The 19,447-nt window shown below is 40.4% G+C and overlaps 1 pseudogene; it reads left to right on the top strand.

The window, feature by feature from the left end:
• LOC132105493 (pleckstrin homology domain-containing family A member 5-like) overlaps positions 1-19,447 on the top strand; it is a 153,135-nt pseudogene that overhangs the window by 110,953 nt on the left and 22,735 nt on the right.

The following is a 19,447-nucleotide window of genomic DNA, read 5'->3' as shown; positions in this document are numbered from 1 at the left end:
ATAAAAATGTGTTCATTGTTCATTTCTGATATCAAATTGAATCAAAAAACAAAATTTTAACTTATGTAATAGCTTATAAAACAAACCTTTTCACTTTTAACCTCCATTAAAAGCATTAGAAATATTACGCTGACATCAGGCCGGCAAAACTTTTTAGTGTTATCGTGAGAATTAATGTTTGGACAGATTGGTGTGTTAATTTGTGAATTTAATAAAGTCTTGAAAATAAAATCCTGCCATCCTGCTCAAGGGGCGAGAGTTTGGCTCTAGTAAAACTATTATGAACTTGAGTTAGACCAGTTTCCTGACACAGGTTTTTGCTGGATGGCACTTTTTCAGCTGACGATGCATTTTAGTGTCTTGTTCTGTGAGAGTTTGCATCTCAGTGGAGTCATTTACCTATTAATGCAGGTATTTTCATGTCGACTCATTACTTTTTCTCGATCTTATTCACTATTTCACAATGGTGTGGATTGTCCTCCATGAGGATTCATGAACCCGAGCATCAACATGTTTACTAGATGGAGCTTCGCTCATATGGTGAGTCCTGAGTTTGCACAATGCCACATTAACATACTTCACCGCATTAACCAGGAATATCTTCATCCTTTCCATATCTAGACCTTAAAGGAATAGTTCTCCCAAAAATTAACATTTGCTGAAAATGTACTCACCCTCAAGCCATCCAAGATGTAGATGAGTTTATTTCTTCATCAGATTTGGAGAATTGTAGCATTGCATCACTTGTTCAGCAATGGATGCTCTGCAGTGAATGGGTGCCGTCAGAATGAGAGTCCAAACAACTAATAAAAACATCACAATAATCCACTTCACTCCAGTCCATCAGTTAACATATTGTGAAGCCAAAATATGTGTTTGTAAGAATTACATTTTTATCTTCAAACCATTGCTTCTGGCCAAATCCATAATAAGGATATGATTTAAACCTTAATCATCTTAATAATGGATTTGTTTCTTCCAAACACGCAGGTTTTGGTTTCACAATATGTTTACTGATGGACGACTATTGTGGATTAATGTGATGTTTTTATCAGCCGCTTGGTCTCTCGTTATGATGCAACCCTTTAAGAGTGTATCTCATAGAAGTGTATTTTGTATGCTGCCTATGTAGACTGAAACATCTCACTAGAGTTCTTGTTAACTATTCTAAAGCGCTGAGTGTTTGCTCTTTGAGGCCTATATAAACTGTTGTGAAAGACGAGTTGTAATATCCAGACAAAAGCTGTCAGAGTCGAGCTGACAGACAAACTCCTGAGGGGCTCTGAACGATGAGGGTCTGTCAACTCAAATCGTCCTGACGAAGATCTGCTCACTTCAGAAAGACTACTCAAGCATTATTGCATTTTGTGCCGCTGACACCAGCTAGGACACCCAAAGTAGGTATTAATTGATATTCACCGTCAATTCTTTTTTCTCCTCAGGTTGTTTTGTTGGTTTTTCACAACTAGGCGACGCATCCAAACATGCGGACATACTATTTCAGCACTGACACAGCCAAAGATATGGAGTCCTGGATGAAGGTTATGACGGATGCATCGTTGGTCCACTCTGAGCCAATCAGGAGGTAAGAAGACGTGCTTCGGTTCACTCTGAACCAAGCAAAAGGAAAACATTCAAATCCCTTAGTTAGGAGTAAGTGCAAAAAAGCAAAACAAAGTAAGTAATTAATGATATAAATAATTTAAAAGCAATAATAAAATAAAGAAATATATCTGAAGTAGTTTTTTATGATCAGTAAAACTGTCAAAATACTAATCATTTTTTAATGCCAATTAATGATAAATAATTAAAAAAAAAATATATATATATATAATTTTTTTTTCTTTTATTTTATTATTCTTTTTTTATTTACTCAATTTGTTTTTTGGGGGTTAAAAATGTTTTTTTTAAAGAAAAACAAAAGTTATTGATATGATTAACACTTTATAGTAAAATGTTATTAAAAAAAACATTTAAGGAAAAAAGTTATGTCAAAATGTCAATATTTTTTAAATGTTTATTTTCACCCCAGTTTGAAAATCACTTTGTAAAAAGCAAAACAAAATATTTAAAGGAGCTATGTGGAGGTTTTTACTTAAAAAAATCTTTAAGATAGAGTTTTCATTTGTACATGTATGATCCAACCATGATGTAAAAAAAAGAATGACACCTCGACTGTCCACCACGGTTGCCTCTATCAGCCTGGAGGCTCAATTGTGTGTGGAGGAGTCGGGCCCGAATTGGCGCGAAAATTCACAAAAAGTGACTTCATGCGCGTTCTCGTCTACTTGGGCTTACAACCGTACGGCATGCTAGCCATTATAGTAAGCAGCGGCAATAGTGTTTTCAAATGGACTCTGCGGATGGAAAGAAGCGACCAGCCTCCAGCACAATTCAGACACCCACGGACACTCCTCGTAAGTAAAAAAAAAAAAAAAGAGCGTGCGCACTGAGAACGAGCATGAGACTGGCTGCAGTTCCTCTAACGGCCACTGGTGTCAGTAACGGTTAGAAATTTCAGAACCTACACAATGCTCCTTTAATTAGTAATATAAATAGCTTAAAATCAATAATAAAAAAATGATGATGTAAACTAGTAATGTAATATTTTACTTAATTTTCAAGGTTAAGTATTATTTATATTGTTGTTAACTTGTCTTTATGTTGCCTTAGTAGAAACCACTTCAGCGTTTCCTCTTTACACTTGGCACTCTTTCTAACGGTGCTTTTGTCATACCTTTTTGAGTTTCTAGACTAGAGCCGCTTCTATCCCGAGAGAGTTTATTGAGCAGAAATTTTCACAGCTTTATAAGTGCAGAGGATGTTTTTGAAACTGTGTGTGTTTGTTTGTTTCATTACAGCTTTTAGCACACGTCACAGATGCTGAAGAGTTCTCTCAGACTTTTTTCGGCAACTGGATCACAGCTGTGATTGAAATTCAACTGCAGCTCACTTTTCATAGAAACAAAGTGACTTTTATTAAAAGAGACACAAATGTTTGGTCAGAAAGAGATTGCATTTATGTTGTTTCATTGGCGCTCTGTATCATGTAGTTTGTGTAGTAAATCTCTTTATAAATGTTATAAATTTAGAGCGGTTGAATAGCTTGTTTTTAATTTGAAATGCTCGTTTTCTTCTCTCACTCACTAGCTTCTCATTTTTTCTCTTTCTGCAGGCTTGATAAGGTAAAGGTTGACTCACGCAGCCCTCAGGAGATGAACAACATGCTGAATCACCGAGTCCTGACCCGACCTGAGATCCAAAACAACGAGAGAAACCGCGAGACGCTTCGCCAGGAGGAGAAAAAGCAGAAAGCTGTGGACAAGCAGAAAGAGAAAGATGGCAGGGTAAGCGTGCAGAAAGATGGAGAGCGATACACCCTCCAGAGAGACACGGACAACTACACACTGGACTCAGATGCTCAGAGACTCGCTCTGCAGCAGGACGGAGACAGATTCATGCTGCAGAAGGACGTGGACAAATACGTCCTGCAGAAAGACGGAGAGAAATACGCCGTCCACAAAGAGGGAGAGAGGTACCTGTTGCAGAAGGATGGCCAGAAATACACGCTACACAAAGACGGAGACAAGTTCATGCTTCAAAGAGAAGGTGAAAAATACGCTCCCCCGAAAGACAGCGAGAAAATCCTGCAAAGAGAGACGAGGTACCCTCATGGAGACAAACACATGAAGCAGAAAGACCCGGAGAAACCCGTCCCTCCGCCGCGGGAGGGCGAGAAATACGGCTTCCAGAAAGAGGGCACTGTGGAGCGACCGCTCACCAAGATCAACAGCATCAAACTCCAGCCGGCTCAAGCGGCGGCCATCGCTGCGGCCGTCTCGTCCTCCAGAAAGCTCCAGAGTGCAGCGGGATCAGGGCAGTACAAGCCGGCCCAGGTCAACGGTTCTGGGGAACGAGGAGGAGACAGAAGCCCTGGAGACATGAGCAACACGATGCCCCAGAGGACGACAGAACCAGAGCGAACCCTGAGCAGAACCAGCTCCATGCAGCAGCTGGAGCAGTGGGTCCGTACGCACCGCACGCGGACCCCGGACGACGACACCAGGAGGTATTTTTATAACCCTTTAGTGGTTCATTTTTATCTAATATTGCTTATTTTATAGCTTAATTGTGTTTTGTGTGTGTTAAGTTTCATTAATGCTCTAATTCTTTTTAGCCCATGGTTGTGATGACCCCATGAGAGACTAGCTTGTATGTGACTTTATAGACTACAGAATAAATATTACAAACTTTACATTATGAACTGCAAGCTTTACAAACCAAACGTACTACATGCTACAAATACACATTTTACACTACACAGTACAAACTACAGGAAGCTTTACAAACTACTTGTATTAAAAATTACACAGTACATGCTTTACAAGCTGTATAATGTTTTAAACATTAAAACTACTTCCATTACAAACTACATGTGTCTTTATAGACTACAGAATAAATATTACAAACTTTACATTATAAACTACAAGCTTTACAAACCAAACGTACTACATGCTACAAATACACATTTTACACTACACAGTACAAACTACAGGAAGCTTTACAAACTACTTGTATTAAAAATTACACAGTACATGCTTTACAAGCTGTATAATGTTTTAAACATTAAAACTACTTCCATTACAAACTACATGTGTCTTTATAGACTACAGAATAAATATTACAAACTTTACATTATAAACTACAAGCTTTACAAACCAAACGTACTACATGCTACAAATACACATTTTACACTACACAGTACAAACTACAGGAAGCTTTACAAACTACTTGTATTAAAAATTACACAGTACATGCTTTACAAGCTGTATAATGTTTTAAACATTAAAACTACTTGCATTACAAACTACATGTGTCTTTATAGACTACAGAATAAATATTACAAACTTTACATTATAAACTACAAGCTTTACAAACCAAACGTACTACATGCTACAAATACACATTTTACACTACACAGTACAAACTACAGGAAGCTTTACAAACTACTTTTATTAAAAAGTACACAGTACACGCTTTATAAACTGTATAATGTTTTAAACATTAAAACTACTTGCATTACAAACTACATGTGTCTATAGACTACAGAATAAATATTACAAACTTTACATTATAAACTACAAGCTTTACAAACTAAACGCACTACATGCTACAAATACACATTTTACACTACACTGTACAAACTACAGGAAGCTTTACAAACTACTTGTATTAAAAATTACACAGTACATGCTTTACAAGCTGTATAATGTTTTAAACATTAAAACTACTTGCATTACAAACTACATGTGTCTTTATAGACTACAGAATAAATATTACAAACTTTACATTATAAACTACAAGCTTTACAAACCAAACGTACTACATGCTACAAATACACATTTTACACTACACAGTACAAACTACAGGAAGCTTTACAAACTACTTTTATTAAAAAGTACACATTACACGCTTTACAAACTGTATGTTTTAAACATTAAAACTACTTGCATTACAAACTACGTGTCTTTATAGACTACACAATAAATATTACAAACTCTATATTATAAACTACAAGCTTTACAAACTAAACGTACTACATGCTTTGCAATACACATTTTACACTATACACAGTACAGTGTACTTTCTTTTCTAATTATTAAACAGGACTTAGTTTAAAAACTACTTGCATCACAAAGTACACAGTACAAACTTAAAAAACTTTACAAACTATATGTAATGTTTTAAACATTAAAACTACTTGCATTACAAACTAAAACTGACTAGGCTATGCAACAAATATTAAAAACTTTACATTATGAGCTAGAAACTGTACAAACCAAACGTATTATATGCTACACTATACACGTTTTACAGTACACAGTAAAAAAAAAAACAGGAAACTTTACAAACTACTTTTATGGCAAAGTACACAGTACACACTTTACAAACTCTACACACTATATGTAACATTTTAAACAACTACCTGCATTACAAACTACATGTGACTTTGTAGACTAACCAATAAATATTACAAACTTTACATTGTGCTAGAAACTTTACAAACCAAATGAACTGCTTGCTACACAATACTCATTTTACACGACACAGTACAAACTATAGGAAACTTAAAAACTACTTTTATTAAAAAGTACACTTTACACACTTTAAAAACTTTACAAGCTATATGTAATGTTTTAAACATGAACACTAGTTGCATTATAAACTACATGCGACTTTGTAGACTACACAATGCATATAAAAGTTACATTTTGAATTAAGAACTTTACAAACCAATCACATTGCAAATTGTGTAATTTAGATGCTACACTTTCAAAATTACAGAATATGTATTTTATAAAATGCTCACTTTGCACATCAACTGCAAAATATAAACTTTGAAATCCCTGCTTGATAAACTATACAGTTTGCACTTTACAAACCAAACAAATAACAAACCAAAGATACTACAAGCTAATAATACGTTTTATACTACACTCTGTGCAAACTACATAATGCCTGCTTTACAAATTACTTGTATAAAAATGTACACAGTACACAATGTGTTACAAACCAAACACATTAAAAACTATACGTTTTCAATGCTACACACATTGTAAACTTCACAAAAATATATTTTAAAAGATGTTCACTTTACAAACTAAACACATTGTCAGACTCACAATACATGCTTTAAAATCTAAACACATTGCACATTATACAATTCCTTTTTTTACAAACTACTTAGATTATGAATAACAGTACAAACTGTAAACTACACAAAATACATTTTACAAACTACAAAATACTCTTTACAAGCGAAACACATTACACAATAGTTTGTAAAAGCAGGTATTTAGATTGTAAAGTTTGTAAAGATTTTATTTTGTAGTTGCTTGTAATGCTTTGACTTTTATTTGTAGTTTTTATATATATTGATTAGCTTGTAATGTTTACCCTGTAAACGTATTTTGTAGTTTAAGACACAAACTACACTATACACAAAATATCAACTGCATAATATATGCTTTACCATCTACACACATTACAAACTATAACATAGTTTGTGTTTAGTTCGTAAAAGCAGGTATTGTGTAGTTTTTAAAGTTTGTAGTTTGTACTTCTTTTATATGTATATTGTGAAGCTTGTAATGTTTAGATTGTAGTTATATTATCTTGTACTTTAAGTGTATATTATGTTTACATACCTATATATTCTTCTTAAACTACACAATACAAACTTACCAAACCAAAAACTACAGGTTATAATATTTAAAGGGTTAGTTCACCCAAAAATGATGTTCCGCACCTCTTTGGAGAGTACCACGACACATGCGCTATCTTTCAACTGAATGTAAACAACGCTGATTACGTTCTGTGGAAAGCGTGCACGTGCATCGTGGTGCTCTCCAAAATGGCAGAAGACGTTAAACTGTATTGTGTAGTCTATAAAGTTTACTTTGTAAAATGATTTTGTAGTTTTGTAAAGTTTGGATTGTGTAGTTTATGATGTAGTCATACAGTATATGCTTCTCAAACTACACAATATGCACTTTACAAACTACTTTACTTTTTGAGTGCATGCATGGTTGTGTTTTTGTACACTCCGTCTGTCTGTCAGATAACAAACTAGATGCTGTATTCATGCATCATTCTGTCTGTCTGAGTTTCTAAAGCATCAGTGCCAGAGAGCCAAAGAGTGCTGTGTTTTATCTCCCACTCTCAGTCCCCTGATACATCCGCTCCACAACAAACTCCAGCATCTGCAGGCAATGTTCCTGCATGAGCTCTTTATCATGACCCAACAGAGATTTTTTCCTCTGCCCGGTCTCAATGCCTCTGTCGGCCCGGACCAGTTGTGTGGGAGCAGCGTATGCTGTCAGGTGCCATCCTCCATTTAGGCTTGCAGTGCCAGAGTAGGAGGACGTGTGTTTGCTTTGCTTGTCTCGTCCTCCTCTCCTCTGATAAATAAGTCATGGAGCTCTGTGTTTGAGCACCACGAAAATTTGTCTCAGAGTGGATCAGAGTTGCTGTCAGTGCAGGAAGAGAAACAGAAAGGCAAGCGAGGAAAGAGAACGGCGCTGTGTGTTTGTTATTTAAGATGCTGATTCATGCTGATTATCAAAAGGCATATGTGAAGCGAGTCTCTGCTCTGCCTACATTCTTTTCAGAAACTATAATCAATATTTGTGCAACTCATGCACGTATCACAGCTCTCGCAGAGACCACCGTCAAGCTCGTTTTTGACAATATTTCTCGCATGTGCACGTCCTAACCAATCAAAATCTTTTTCCAGGCTCTCAGAAGACTTTGGTTGCAAGCCACAATCTGTATTTATTTTCTTAGGCAGTGAACTGAATTTTAAGCTGTTTAGTTTTTCTGAAACAACGCTCAAAATTTAGGACGCAATTAAAAGCAGATACAAATAAAAATTTAATCACATTTATTATCAAATTTATTTTATTTTAGATGAGAGAACTTTTAGCAGATGTGCAGTTTCACTGTTCATTTTAAATATTTTAAACAATGTTTTAAAATGTTTTATTGAGAAAAAATGAGAATTTATTTATTTATATTTAATTATATATAATATATTTAATGTTGCATTTAGTATAACAAATCTTTTGTTTAATGCAAGTTTCAATTAATATTTTTAAATATAGTACAATCTTTATTATAATATTAAATATAATAAACTCAATACTTTTTTAATTGTTCAAAGTTTGTTACAAAATGTAGTTTTAATGTATTTGGTTAATGCATGTCTCAATTAATATTTTGAAATTCTAATGCTAAAATACTAATATTAGTATCATAATATTTGTAGTATTAATAGTATTCTAAATATTTCTCAGTTGTTTAAAGTTTTTGTAAAAAATAAAAAAAATTCAGTGTTGCATTTAGTTTAATACATATTTAGTTTCATGTCTGTTTTGATTGATATTTTTAGTTAAAATATTTATCATAAAACTTTAAATATTTTAACTGTATAAAGTTTTTAAAATGTAGTTTTCAATGTTGTATTTTCTTTGATTATAATGAAAGCGATTATATATCAATACTCCTAGACTGTCATGTGTTTAATTATATAAACTGAGCAAAACTAACTGCTGTAAAATGTAAATTAGGTTAATGTTGCTAATACCCTACAACAGGGGTTCCCAAACTTTTCAGACCGCGACCCCCAATATTAGATTGCTGACGACCCGCGACATCCCCCCCCCCCTCCCCTTCCCCTTCCCCTTCCCCTCTGTGTTTCCCTCTTGTGAGGATTTGCGATTTGGTTACATACTGACAGAGCTAAAATAAAAAGGAACACAATCTCTAAGCCAGGCTATTTTATTAACAAATTATGGACAAAAACAAATACATCCATAACTGTGAAATGCTTACAGACAGAATACGAACAAGCTATAACACGCATACAACAATAACTTTGTATTCAGAAAAAACGCCTTACATACATGTATGGATTTCCCAATCAGGACCCAGATTTGGTCAATGGATGGAGCAGATAATTTTATATTTTTATAATTTTAATTTCATTTTTAAGATTACAAGTAAACAGCATTCAAGACTGCAAGAGTTCCAATCTATATGGGTCTTAGTACTCTTTTTGATGTATTTTTTTTTTGTGATTGCATTGTTTGTGTAATATGTGCTAAATTGTGAATAAAAAAAAAACGCTTAATGTGATGGATGGGCGCTGTGCGCGGAGCAAAGCAGGTCCACTCTGTTTAATTTTGGAGATCGCCACCCGCAGATCATCTTCCACGTTAAAACGTGACCTGTGTTTATTCTTAATGTAAGTCAGTGCGGAGAATGTCTTTTCACATAGATACGTTGAGCCAAATTGCATGAGGACACCCAACGCGGCTTTCAACAAGCCGTCCTCAGGGTTCGATCGGTTGAAAGTTCTATCAGCGCATCTTCCATATCTGACACCAGATGATTTGCCGTGGTTACATTAAATGGTGACCTTATCCAGTCATATTGGTCGGGAGCGTCTCCTTCAGGTAATACTTATGAAAGTGATCCAAAGAGACTGAAGGTGAGCCGTAATAGACGCCTTGATGCTGTTAACATATTTTTTTTAACTAGCACATATCACCATGAAACTTTCCCAGTTGATTACCTACGTTGAGATGAGAAAAAAATGTATTACAAGTTTTCTGTAATTTAATGTTTAAATATGCAAATTAGGCAATATCTAATTAAATATGCGCTAATTTGTATATATAAAAAAAAAAAAAATCTGAGTATTGGATAAATCCAGATTAAAAATTATTTTTTCATTGTGCTCACATATTAGATGGGGGGAAAATTACAGAGGGATTTATGGATATCTACTTTTGTTATCCTGTAAATCAGAATATACTATCAATAGCCTTAAAAAATGATTTTCGCCATGTTTTTTGTAATAAAATGTTATATAAATCAGGCTAGGAATAATATATTTACAAATCCCTCTGTAAATGTCTTCATAATATAACTAGGTACAAGACTGGAAAGTTTGGTGTATATAGGTGCTACTAAAGTGGAGATTTCGTACTTGGAGTATGAGAGAAAGGTCATTTTGAGAAAACAGGCTTTAAAGATTTATCATCAGCCAATGAGATTGCGCATTCAGCCCTTTTACTTTCTTGATTGGTTGCTGATAAAAAGGAAATGACCATATTTGGATCTGACAGCATTGTACAGTGAAGAGAGAGCTTTCCAGCCGTGCCTGTGATGAAAGAGAGCAGACAGAGATCGCGGATCGGCAGGATGATTTACAACACTAACTAAATGTGTATTTCGGACTTTTTTTCACCATCTCGCATTAACATATAAAAAAAAAAACGTTTCTGTAAATCATCTCGCGACCCCCCGCTCCCCACTGACCCCCACTTTGGGAACTACTGCCCTACAAATACGTAGATAATTGAGCTGGTTTTCTGCATCAAGCCAACATCATTTGGAGCTCCTCGTGTTCAGCAAATTGAGACATGACTTTTGTGGTTGTGCATCTTGGCAGTCGGAGCTCTTTATTGATTTCTGCTCTGTCAGTAGAAGGGTGCACATGAAAGTGCCAAGCCGATCTCACCAGCTCATGGTAAAGTGTAATTCTCAGTACAGTCAGAAAGCACAAAGGTTCCTGGGACACGTGCATCTTTTCCCTGCGTTTCCGGTTGCTGATGCATGTGCATGGTAATTATTTCTGAGCGATCGGCAGATGACAATTGATGAAAAATTAGAGGCGTTTAATGATCAGCCGGAGTGAAGGCTTTGTGCTGTGACGAGTATAAGCATGACGCTTTTATTGTATACTAATGAGTCAGTGCTTAATTATCGCCTGCAGCACAACAGGAAATCATCACAAAGTCAAAGACGGGCCTTATTAGCATGATTGTATTATAAAACTCTCTTCTTCAAGTGGAGTTGTTTGTACATCGTTGACCTTTCTGTGACGCCAATTTCTTTGTCTTCAAGCATAACATCCTACAAAATGTTGCCAATCAGCATAAATAATATTTAAATTAATGTAAAAAAATGTGTATTTAAGTTAATGTCAAAATTAGCATAAATTAACTAATGTGATTCACTAACATCAAATTTATGAAAATGCTATTCACAGCATAGTATAATTCATTTTAATTTGTGTTTGTTTTTAGTTTTTTACAATATTACTGCAATATAAACTTTATAGTTTAATTTTCATTTGATTAAAAGTTTACTGGTTTTATCTTTTGATTAAAAGATAAAAACATTCTTTTTTTATCAAATAAAAAATTTAACCCTTTTAAGTTTTTTGGTAACAAATGAATAAATATATATATATATTACTATTTGATTGACTAAAGTCAAAATCACAAAAATTGTATAGTTGCGTTATTGTAATTTTTTTTTATATATATACTGTATTTTGTATCAAATGAATGCAGGCTTTTTTTGTTGTTTAAAAAATGACAAAATTTTGTTGACCCCAAATCTCTCTTTTTTGTTTCACAATTTCAGTTATTCATTTTATTTTTTTTCTTTGATTCCAGTTTTTAATGGTTTAATTCTTCTGGTGCCCAGTTCCCCTTCGAGGGAACATCGAACTGCGTCGAACGACACTTTGGGGGAAGCCCCTCAGCGTAGCGCCTCTGAAGTATGAATGAAACTGAGCCAATCTTGATTGGTGTTGCGTCATGACGTAATGTGTGACGGCATACGCGGAAGCTATAAAAAGGACACCGGCACACAACAGAGATAGCTTTCTGTTCTTCAGCAAGCGCTCTCTGTCTTGTGTGTCTTATTTGGTGTTGTATTGTCCCTAGTCACAAGCATTATTATGGCGAGCAGTTTCACGAGGTGTGTGCATCCCTGCCCACGTTATATCACGGGTGGAGACACACACCAAATGTGTGTGCACTGTTTGGGAGTGCAGCATGCGCGGGCAGCTCTCGAGGGGGCTGCTTGCGAGGATTGTGAGAGATTGCCAATCCGTGTGCTGCGCTCCCGCCTGGCCGTTTTCACTGGGGATGACCAGGCTCGCGAGCCCCGTGGTGCGGGACGGCGACGCTCTTCATGGGGCTCGCAGATGGATCTGGCGGCGGATCTCGCGACTGCCGAGGCATGCTCTCGCGGTTCATCCGCCAGTTCCGATGCTCTCTCGCCTCGCACGGAAGCCCGCCCCGCGGCTTCTTCCGCACGAGTGGAGAGCCCGATGCTTGAGCTGTCGGCTTCCGAGGAAGTAGATGTGCTCAGCATCGAGGGCGGGGATTTTGGGGATGACTCGCCACCCCGTGTCCCCCGCATATGAAGAGCTGGTAGAGGTTGTCTCTCATGCAGTGGCCCGTCTTAATATCAGTTGGCCACATGAGAAGCAGGAAACACTTATTAAAAGCAAGTTGGACGAGTGTTTCCTGCAGCATAGAGAGCAACCTCGTCATCGGGGTTTACCGTTTTTTCCAGATTTACACAACGAGTTGTGTAAATCGTGGAACAAACCTCATTCATCTCGCGTGTCCAACCCCCCTGTGTTAAAATATAGTAATATTTTGGGGGGGGGGGGGGGCGAGAGAACGGTTATGGGATGATGCCTCGGGTGGAACAGCCGCTGGCCACTTATTTAGCCCCCGAGTCTGCATCATCCCTAAAAACCCCGGTGCTGCCCACTAAACCGTGCCGTGATACATCTGCGTTAGTGGGCAGGGCTTATATGGCTGCGGGTCGGGCTGGCGCTTGTCTGCATACAATGGCAGTATTGCAGGCGTACCAGGCCGACCTTCTTAAGGATATTGATGAGGGGAGGGTCCAACTCCGGAAATTGTTGCGGAGTTGAGAAGGGCCGCAGATTTGTCTCTCCGAGTCACCAAGGAAACAGCCCGTGCTATCGGCCGTTTCATGGCGGCAATGGTGGTCTCCGAGAGACACTTATGGCTAAATTTGTCAGGCATTAAGGAGAAGGACAGGGCTTTCCTCCTTGATGCCCCGATTTCGCCCTCTGGCCTGTTCGGCGACTCAGTTAATATCGTCGTCGACAGGTTCCAGGAGGCAAAGAAACAGTCTGCAGCCTTTAAACAATACCTCCCTCGCCGCTGGAGATCTAAGAAGCCTGCCCCAGGCGGGCAGCCGCAGCCATCCGCCAGCTCCTCCGCCTATAGACAGGCGCAAAAGGAGAGCGTCGCTTCTAGAGCCCCCCCTCAGGCAGCCTGGGGGCATAGACGACGCTCTCAGCCGAAGCCTCAGCCTAAGCCGGGCGACCTGAGGGCCGTCCTACAGGCGAAGAAGGCTTCAACAAAGAGGTCCTAGCCAGCCTAGGCCCTCTGCGGGTGGCCCCACCCGTGGGGGAGCGATCGAGGTCGCCTCCTCTGCGGAGCCCGCAGGAAATCGATGTCGACTTCCCGCCGTTAAGTACGCTTTGGGACGCATCGGTCTCCAGCGAACGCGCCCTGCACTGTCCGCCCCACAGGCTTGCGGCCAGGCAGCATTCGCGTCCGCACATCGAGAGTCGTTTTTGGTTGAACCCTGCCGGAGATCCGCTTCGGGGGGGCCAAGAACGAATCCCGATTAATGCCCGAGGCCAGCCTCGAGAGGCTGGTCCCCTTAGTAGAGTATTTCGATGCATGGGAAAATCTCACAAATATTTCTCCTTCAAAGGGGGTACAGACTACAGTTCGGTTCCCGCCCACCAAAGTTCAATGGGGTGGTCTGGACTGTAGTCAACCCAGAGCAGAGTCGGGTGTTGGAACAAGAAGTAAACTCTCTGCTGGTAAAGGAGGCTATAGAACGTATTCCTCCTCCAGACAGGGACTCCGGGCTTTACAGCCGCTACTTCTTAGTTCCCAAGAAGGATGGGGGTTGGTCCAATAATAGATCTCAGGCACTTGAATCGGTCTCTGAGGAGGTTCAGGTTCAAGATGCTCACTATTCCCATCATCGTGAACCAAATTCAATCCGAGGATTGGTTTTTCACGATAGATCTGAAGGACGCATACTTCCACATTTCCATCCTTCCGTCTCACAGGAAGTTCCTGAGCTTCGCATTCGGGGGCGAGACGTACCAATATCGGGTTCTTCCGTTTGGCCTAGCTCTCTCCCCTCGCACATTTACAAACTGTATGGATGCAGCTCTAGCACAACTGAGGCTTCAGGGTCTCAGGGTTCTCAATTATATCGACGACTGGCTGATTCTAGCCCAGTCACAAGAGCTGGCAGTTCGGCATCGAGATGTTGTCCTTGCCCACATCCAGAGCCTGGGATTGAGACTCAACACGAAAAAGAGCGTGTTGGCACCAGCCCAGAGAACCACGTTCCTGGGAGTGGTGTGGGATTCGGTCTCGATGCGAGCACAATTGTCTCCTGCACGGATCGAATCCATCCTGGCCACGGTGACCAGGATAAAGCTAGGCCAGGCCATCACTGTAAAACATTTTCAGAGAGTGTTAGGTCTCATGGCAGCAGTATCCAATATCATTCCATTCGGTCTCCTGCACATGAGGCCCTTGCAGTGGTGGTTGAAAACCAAGGGGTTCTCCCCGAGGGGAAACCCATTTCGCATGATCCGGGTCACGCGCAGATGCCTTCGTTCCCCATCTATGTGGAAGAAAGCTTGGTTTCTGTCCCAAGGTCCCGTGTTGGGAGCGTCATGTCGCCGGAAAACCGTCTCGACGGACACCTCCCTCACGGGCTGGGGCGCGGTCATGGACGGCCGCTTTTCGAGAGGTCCATGGCAGGACCATCATTCCTCCTGGCATATAAACTGCCTGGAAATGTTGGCGGTGTTCCGAGCTCTGAGGAGCTTCCTGCCGGATCTCAAGGGTCATTACATCCTTGTGAGGACGGACAATATGTCTGTGGTGGCTTACATAAACCATCAAGGGGGTCTGAGTTCTCGCCCTCTATGCAGACTGGCGCATCGGATCCTATTGTGGTCCCAGGGGAAATTGTTGTCTCTCAGAGCAACATACATCCCAGGGAATCAGAATCAGGGAGCAGACATCCTGTCGAGACAGGGGCTGAGGCCCGGGGAATGGAGACTCCATCCCGAGGTGGTGGAGTCCATATGTCAGAGGTTCGGCCCAGTGGAAGTGGATTTATTCGCGTCTCGAGAGACGACTCACTGTCCACTGTGGTTCTCTCTCACACATCCAGCCCCACTGGGGTTGGATGCCATGGTACACACGTGGCCGAGGCTGCGTCTGTATGCCTTTCCCCCGATCGCTCTGCTCCCGGGAGTTCTAGAGAGGGTTCGTCGCAACGGCATCAGTTTATTATTGGTAGCCCCATTGTGGCCGGCCCGAGTATGGCTCTCAGACATAATATTACTCCTGGACGGCCCTCCGTGGGAGCTTCCCATCAGGAGGGACCTGCTGTCACAGGCAGAGGGCTCAATTCTTCACCCTCGGCCCGAACTATGGAAACTATGGGTCTGGCCCCTGAGGGGGCACAGTACCGAGAAGCCGGCCTGTCAGCAGGAGTAGTGGAGACCATACTCAACTCTAGAGCTCCCTCCACGAGGAAATTGTACGGCCTAAAATGGAATGTTTTCACCGTTTGGTGCAGAGAGCGGGAGGTGGACCCAGTTAACTGTCCGGTGGCTTCAGTGCTGGAGTTCCTCCAAGATCGCTTCTCAGTTGGTCTTACCCCGTCCACTCTCAAGGTGTACGTGGCTGCCATTTCGGCTTTCCATGCTCCTCTGAGTGATGGGCCTCTGGGGAGACAGCCGTTGGTCGTACGTTTCCTCCGTGGGGCTTGGAGGATGAGACCTGCGTCTCGTACCAGGGTTCCCACTTGGGACCTAGCGGTGGTTCTCGGAGGGTTGGTTGAGGCCCCCTTCGAACCGCTGGAGTCGGCTGAGGCCAAGGACCTTTCCCTTAAGGTGGCTTTCTTGTTGGCCATTACTTCTCTGAGGAGGGTAGGAGATCTCCAGGCGCTCTCTATATCTCATGGGTGCCTGGAGTTTGCTCCAGGCGACATCAGGGCCATCCTACTTCCTAGGCCAGGCTATTTGCCCAAGGTGCCGTCTAATGTGGCACGGCCTGTGGTTCTGCAGGCTTTTCATCCTCCACCTCACGTGACGGTGGATGAGGAGAGACTTCACTTGCTCTGCCCTGTCAGAGCTTTGAAAATATATATCCAGAGGTCCTCCTCATGGCGGAAGTCAGACCAGTTGTTAGTCTGTTTCGGGTCGCCCAAGAAGGGGCTTCCTGCTTCCAAACAGACCATTAGCAACTGGATTGTCCAAGCTATATCTATGGCCTACCAGGTGCGCAATTTGCCTTCACCTCTGGCCGTGAGGGCTCATTCTACTAGAGGCATGGCGTCCTCTAGAGCCCTCCTCTCAGGGGCCCCCATCCAGGAGGTCTGCAATGCAGCAGGATGGGCCACCCCTCACACTTTTATTAGATTTTACAGCCTGGACATTCCACTCCTGGCACCCTTGTGCTCTCATCCTAAGTGTGCCTGTGCGCAGCTTCACACTAGGACAGGCAGGGCTCGTTGTGGCATAGTGGGTACTCGTTCCCCCAAAGTGTCGTTCGACGCAGTTCGATGTTCCCTCAAAGGGGAACGTCTCGGGTTACGACTGTAACCCTTGTTCCCCGAGAAGGGGAACGAGAACTGCGTCTCGTCGCCACACCTCCCCCTGCCTGGGAGCGCTTCCTTCATCACATAAGCTATCTCTGTTGTGTGCCGGTGTCCTTTTTATAGCTTCCGCGTATGCCGTCACACATTGCGTCATGACGCAACACCAATCAAGATTGGCTCAGTTTCATTCATACTTCAGAGGCGCTACGCTGAGGGGCTTCCCCCAAAGTGTCGTTCGACGCAGTTCTCGTTCCCCTTCTCGGGGAACAAGGGTTACAGTCGTAACCCGAGACGTTTTTCTGGATTAAGTTTGAATGTTTTTTTTGTTTTTTGTTTTTGGATTAGATTAATTATTTTAAAAAGCATGTCTGAATTAAGTTCATAAAAAAATGGTTTATGAATTGTTTTTATAGTAGAGCTTAGAAATGTTTTTTCCCCCAGACATTCTGTATTGTGTCTTAATTTTATATTGTGTCTTAACTCAAACCCATAAAACATTCATTTATCTTTTAATGAGATGAAAATTGAACCCCTTTAATTTTTCAAGTGCAGTTGGTGATGCCAATTTCTTTGTTTTCCAGCATCACATCCTACCAAACATTGCCACGTAACATGCCGAGCCACCGTGCACAGATCGTCCCGCGCTATCCCGAGGGTTACCGGACGCTCCCTCGTAACATGCTGCGGCCGGACAGCATCTGCAGTGTGTCGGGGTCGATGTACGACCGGGCGCTGCAGCCCACGACTGCAGAGAAGCGGCGCTCCATACGGGACGACACCATGTGGCAGCTGTACGAGTGGCAGCAGAGGCAGGCGCACAGCCGGATTGGATACGGGACGCTGCCCAGCCCCAAAACCATGGGCCAGATCGCCGAGTCCATTCCCACATCCCCTTCCCACGGGTCTCTGGCCGGTTACCACACCTTCTCCCCTAATCGCCCCCTCAACCCGGATTCCCGCTCTGAAGTTTCCTCACCGGTGTTTCGTGGGGACGTGACTATTGAACGCCGCCACCGACTGCACCTCTCCAAGGTACAGAGTTCAAACTGGGAAACTGGGAAAATATTAAATAATTATTTCCAAGCCTGAAAAAAAAACAGGTTTGGTGTTAGTGGAACTTGCTTTAGGTTCAAACTATATATATATATATATATATTAGTGCTGCCAAATGATTAACCGCGATTAATTGCATCCAAAAAAGTTTTTGTTTACAAAATGTACGTGTACTGTGTTTATTTATTATATATATATATATACAAATTATAAAATTGATTTTTTTATATTTACATGTATATACATTTATATATTTAGATTATTATATATTATATTATGTATAAATATATTTAATATATAAGCCTAACATATTTTCTTAAATATATACATGCGTGTGTGTATTTATATATACAAAATAAATATACACAGTACACACTCATATATTATGTAAACAAAAACTTTTATTTTGGATGCAATTAATCGCGATTATTAATCATTTGACAGCCATAATATATATATGTACATACATGTATACATTTATGTGTGTGTGTGTGTACATTATATATATATATATATATATATATATATATATATATATATATATATATATATATATATATATATATATATATATATATATATATATATATATATATAAATAATTTTGTTATAAATGTGTAACAAATATATATATAATTAAAATATCTAGAATTAATCAGTTAACAACTTAATAGTACCTTGCTTTTTTTCACATTTTGTTATGTTGCAGCCTTATGTTAAACTGCTTCAAATTATTTCATCTACACTCCATACAATACAAGGGCAAAGCAAAAACACAAAAGTCAACTTTGTAAATGTATTAAAAAATTAAATACAAACACTGAAACAAGTACGTTGCATAACTCGGTACTTGGCTGTCAAAAAGTATTTTTTTGTCAGCACTTGGCATTTATCTGCCATTCTTTTCCTCATCTCTTCTCCTCTCAAGCTCTGTCCGGTTGGATGGGGGCAGATGCACATTTTCAGGTTTCTCCAGAAATATTTCATTGGATTGAATTGGACAGAGCTTGGTCCCTTCAAATATGATGTTTAGTTCATCAGACAAGGGAATCCTGTTTCTTAGAGTCTGAGGGTCTAGGGAGGACTGAGAGGATTGAGTCTTGCCACACTGCCATAAAGCCCAGATCGGTGGAGTGTTGTCGAGATGTTTGTCCTTCTGTAGATTTCTCCTATCTCCACTTATGATTATGGAGCTCAACTAGGGTGACCATCAACTTCTTGGTCACCAGTCTAACCAAAGCCCTCCTCCATCAGTTGCTCAGTTTGACCAGGAGGCCAGCTCTAGGAAGTGTCCTGGTTGTTTTAAACGTCTTGCATTAATGGTAATGGAGACAACATG

The sequence above is a fragment of the Carassius carassius genome, chromosome 26 (genome assembly GCF_963082965.1).
Source record: "Carassius carassius chromosome 26, fCarCar2.1, whole genome shotgun sequence".
Taxonomy (NCBI): Eukaryota; Metazoa; Chordata; class Actinopteri; order Cypriniformes; family Cyprinidae; genus Carassius; species Carassius carassius.
Note: the sequence above shows the minus strand (reverse complement) of the source record. Positions and strands in the feature narration are given on the sequence as shown.